Raw genomic sequence first — 5,628 nt, 5'->3', positions numbered from 1 at the left:
AATATAATTTTTCATGCTTGATTCTCACACCATAAATCATTCATTACTAATCAAATCACTTGAAATTCAATCAAATTCATCATCAATATTCCACATGGAACATTCGGCCAATGAAGGTAATGTAAGAACATGAATTTTTCTTGCTTGCTTTTTATACTACACATCACCAAACAACTAAAAACACTAGAATAACATGTTTTCTAACTAAATTCATCAACAAATTCTCTCTCCTAAGGTTTGATCAGAACACTATCCTTCATGATATCTTGTGATTCAACCATGGAAAATACAAAATAATGCATAGGAAAGGTAGATCACAAGCTAGAATAAAAAAATTTCACCTTTGATGGCTTGATTTCTTGAAATTTGGTGAATTTCTCTTGAATTTCTTAGCTAGGGTTTTGTTCTTCTTCTTTTCTTCCCTTTTCTTCCTTTGGCAGACCAAGAGAAATGAGCTGAGAGGGTTTATGTGCTGATTTCTAAAGCCAATTATAAATGGATGAAAATTTGACACATGTCACCATTCCATTGGCCCATGTGTCATACTTACTCATTAAGCAATCTCTCTCCACCATTTAAAATTCCTCAATTATCCATAATAATAATAATGGGTGAAATTCATGTGCTGGATAAGTGTTGGGTAGTGAAAAATTCCAATTTTGCCCTTGGACGGCAAAATGACTATTTTGCCCCTTGTGCTGGAAAAAATGTCAGAATTAAAATTTTTCACCTCTCAAACGCAAATTATGCTCTAAATGGTCAATCTTGGTCAAAAACTTCTTCCAACATTCCAATTTTAACCTCAGGTGGCAAAATGATCATTTTGCCCCTAGGTCATGAAAATTCTAATTTGACTCCAAATCAGTCTTCGAACTCCGAATCACCATTTTAAGTTATTCTGGGGTTTTAAAATTCTCAATTTCATCTTAAAATCTCTATTTGGACTAGTTCGAGGCTTAATTCAACTTAATTGTACCATTTGGTACATTGCCGTCTTTTAACAATTTTCAAGGTATCCAAGTAAGCAAACATGCATTCTTATGTAGGAATGGCATAATAAACATATTGTAGAGCCAAGCTTGACACTACTTCTCTAGATGTTGTAACCAATGCTAATTGTAATCTGTGAGCACAACAATGCACATAATATGTGTATGGACAATCGTTAAGCACCAAAGCTTGTAAACCATTTCATTCACCACGCATGTTACTAGCACCATCATATCCTTAACCTTGAGTACTTTCAACTTGAAGGTTATAATGAGAAAGAACATACACTAAATCTTTCTTGAAAGTCATTGCACTAGTATCACTAACATGTACAATATCAAAAAAAGGTTCTTAAACAAAACCATCACCATCAACAAATCTCAAAATAATAGCCATTTGCTCTTATTAAGACTCATCTTGAGCTTCATCAATAATAATACAAAACTTAGCATTTCCCACTTCCCCTCTAATTGAATTTCTCACCATATTAGCCAAAATATACAAAATCTCCTTTTGAACATCATTGGATGTGTACTTAGCAACTCGTGGAGCATTTTCCAAGACAAGCTTATGAACTTTATCATTGTAAGATCTTAACAATTTCAGCATTTCAATGAAATTTCCTTTATTTTTTGAGGATGGACTTTCATCATGACCTCTAAATGCACAAGCTTGAAAAGTTAACCGTCTAACACAATCTATAAAAGCTTTGAGCTTAAGCTGATTATTCAATATCTCATTTGATGCATGTCTTTTGATAAGCCTATCAATATGTTGGGATTTTTTCAATAAACCCTCACAAATTTTATAGCAACATTATGTGGGGAATTTGGATTTTTCCCAACGTGATTCAAAAGTTGACAATTTTCTCCACTATTTACTTTCTTCCAACTTTTGAAACCCTTTTCAATAAATGCATTTAAACCTGGACGATTTGAGGTGTTCTTACTAAAAAGGTTGCATGGCAAACAACATACAACATCTTTGTCACAAGAATACTCCAACTAAGAAGGATATAATTCAAACCAAGAAGCTTGAAAACGACGAGGATGATCATCATCTGATAAAGGATATGTCTTAAGAGTGGGTTGACATGACCCACATTTGAAATAAGACCACGAATTTCATCCATTTGATTGATAAGAAATTCCCATATCATTGGTCGGAATCCAAGATCAGGTTCTATATGAAAAGCATCAATTTCTTTAGGATTGAGCCTTAGACGTTTTGATTCACACTACTCTTGTTCATAAGTTGAAGTATTAAGACTTGATGGCTCAAATGTAGGAGAATCATTTAAACAATCTACCTTTTTTCTTTTAAAAAATTTGTCAATTGTTTTCAACTTACTCATATTTTAATCAAACTTGAAAAAAAAAGCAATGCAGTCAACATATAATATTCTTATTTATTTATATTTAAACTTAAAATATTAAATATAAAACTATAATGCATAAAATATAAATAGTTATATACGAAATATAGGATTTCACACAATAGTTAAATATATAACTAGTTAAATAATATAAATAGAAAGAAAAAGATAAAATAAAACTTTACCTCTTTTTAATTTTACACAATGGTGGTGAGTGGTATCTATCTGTCTTTGTCCAAGTTTACAAGCTCATAAGTCGTTTTTGAAGAATGAGGTGTGTTTTAGTGGTGAGTTACGAAAAAAGAGAAATAAAAATCAAAAGACACAAAAGAGAAGAGAAAAAGAAAAAGTAAGAGAGAAAGAGGTGTAGAGAAACTTAAATTAGGATAAAGTTAAGTAGGTTTGTGATGTTGTTTTATTATTTATTATTTATATTAATTATTAAATAAAAAAATTATTTTGAGTGGACCTTTAAAAATATATAATAAATAAAAATTTGCAATTTTTTTTGGGGGGGTTGGGAGGATGCGTGGTTGGCTTACCCTCCGCCCCTTCCATTGAGGTCTCATGTTTAAGTCCCCCCATGCGTAGGCTTGGTGCAATTTTGTGCTAAGTTTATCAGATTATATGTTATTTTGTTAGTTTGTTTGTCTGTTTGATTATTTTTTATATGAGATGCAGTGCTAGATTATGATTGTATTTACCACTTATGATTTCATCCAAGAAAAAACGCACACGTTGAAGAAAAGATCAAATTGTACGATTATATTAGAGGTGTCTATGGGTTGAGTTGGACTAGGTCTGAATGATACCTTGACAACTTAAAGCGGACGTGTCCATTAAATTATTTTTATTATTAAAATGTTTTTTAAAAAATTATATTAATATTTTTAAATATATTATGTAATTAAAATTAAATAAAAATATACTATTTATTAAAATTGTTTTATTCTTCAATTTGGACCTAAAAAATCTTATTCGATTCTGAATCTCAAACCTAGACGTGTAGCTCGACCCATGTACAGCTCTACTATATATACCTTACGAATTATCATTGTTATATTTTTTCATAGTTAATATTTTCATAAAGAAACAGTTAGATTTAGCACTAAATTCATGTAGCCTATGTGTTTATATTTTATATTTTATATTTTAATGTTGATGGAGTTGCGATGGGATGTCTTGCAGAATCTGGTATTGAAGGCGTTTTTTGTGATGATGGAGGTCATGTTAAAATTCTGTTTTCAAAATCTATTGGTGTGGGTGACTCGAATCGTGTTGAGATTCTTGCGATCAAAGAAGCCTTTGCTCTGTTTGCTGCATCTCGATGGGCTGCTACTCATGAACTTATAATGAAATTGACAGAAACTTATGGAATTGGATTCTGCCAATGTTGTTTCCTGTGTGAAATGTCCTGATAATGATCTCTAGTTTTAAGAAAAAAGGGGCTAAATACTCTGTTATTCATACTCCAAGGTCTGCCAATCATTTAGCTGATGTCTTGCAAAGGGTGGGTTCTCCTTTTCTTCTGTTTTCATGCTGGGTCCTGCTTTTCGTATTTTGGTTTATAAGGTTCTGTTTTCAGATGTACTTCTTTGATTTGGGACTTATCCTTCTGGATAATTCCAATTTTGCAATGATATTCTCTTTGATTTTCAGAAAAAGAATGTTTAATAACTATTTCATGTTAAAAGATTATAGTAATATATTTATACTACACATATTCAGCAGTTTGGAGGAAATTAAGGAGCTTTTGCTTCCCATTCCACATCCATCTCTGCACGAAAAGTTGAGCCATTGCAAACATGACAAGGAAAGCAAAACAAAAGTTAATTTGTTCCATTGTCCGTGAAAATTCATACAAATGGGGATGCAAAGTAGTCTTGGAATATATGTAGATGCGTTGAGATTAGACTATGATTATGGGTGGATTCCGACGTGTGAATCTACATCTCATGCCATTGGAACCTTATTTTACGCAGTTTGCCTTGATGGATGAAGGAATATCTTTTCTTGAGCTTTAGTAGCTGAATTAACCGCAAAACAAAAGTATTCTGCTTGATCTAACAATGCTTTTCCCTAATCTGGAAATAATGTTGGCCGGATCTTTTATCTGGTGGATGGCAACTTGGATTTCATTTATTGCATGCCACTACGTACCTTCAGTTCATTCTTCACCCATTTTTCCTTGATCGCACTTGAGAAAGGGTAGGGAAAGGGGTCGAGTGCGTGGTACCATTTCTTTTGGATGGAAAATGTCTTTCCCTTTTGCACAATAAGGGACGATAATTTCAAATTTATGCATTTGAAATCCATTTAGAATTTAAAATTCAAGATTCCAATTAATTTTTTTTGAGTTGATTTTAAATAAATTTAATTTCATTATCGGATTACATAGATCTAGAATTCAGATTACTTATATTTAAAATATGATTTTGATTTGTCATGATCAACGGGAAAATATAATCTTGATGGAATTTGATGTTGCAATTTAAGTGGAACTAATTCAATTGAAAATTTACTTATGGTTAAATTATACAATTAGTTTATATACCTTGTAAAATGTAGGGATTTAGTCCATGTACTATAATTTCTGTAAACTAGGTCTTTGTATTTTTTTAATTTGTTAATTTCAATCCTTAACTGTAACATCATTAAATTTAATAATTAAATATATTGACGTGACATTTTAATTAAGTTGACAAGACATTGACTATGTGTGATGTGGCATAATCATGCTGACATGGCATTAATTGGATTGATAACAAGTTTGTGTTGACGCATGCGGCAAATGCTGAGGTGGCAATTGCTAATGTGATAAAAAATTTGATGTGGAAACATTTCAACTTTTAATCCAAAAGGCCCTAACCTTATATTAAATTAAACTAGATTAACAAAAATAATTAAGAGAGAAAGAGAAAAAAAATTAACAACGGAAAAGGGAGAATCATTTGAATTGGAAATTCAAGATAGGGAAAATCGGAAGAATTGAGAAGAACTCTTTCTTTGCAAGCAAAGATTAAATATTTGACAAGGGAAAGAATCAAGAGAGGGAATCAACATGTTTGTCCAAAAAATATGATGTAATTTGACTTATTTGGTATAAAAATTGGTGCTTGTGGCCCCCTTGGGGTTTGCCTTGTACATTTCTTATTTGGGTTTTACTGAATATGTTCGCTGTGTGTCGAGAGAAGTTTGATTATTTGTTGTGATAGCAAACTAGATTGGAAATATGTCTTGCTTCCACTGCTCTTTCTCTTTTT

This window comes from Theobroma cacao, chromosome 3, assembly GCF_000208745.1.
Source record: "Theobroma cacao cultivar B97-61/B2 chromosome 3, Criollo_cocoa_genome_V2, whole genome shotgun sequence".
Classification (NCBI taxonomy): Eukaryota; Viridiplantae; Streptophyta; class Magnoliopsida; order Malvales; family Malvaceae; genus Theobroma; species Theobroma cacao.
The sequence above is the reverse complement of the archived record's forward strand: the minus strand, read 5'-3'. Positions refer to the sequence as shown.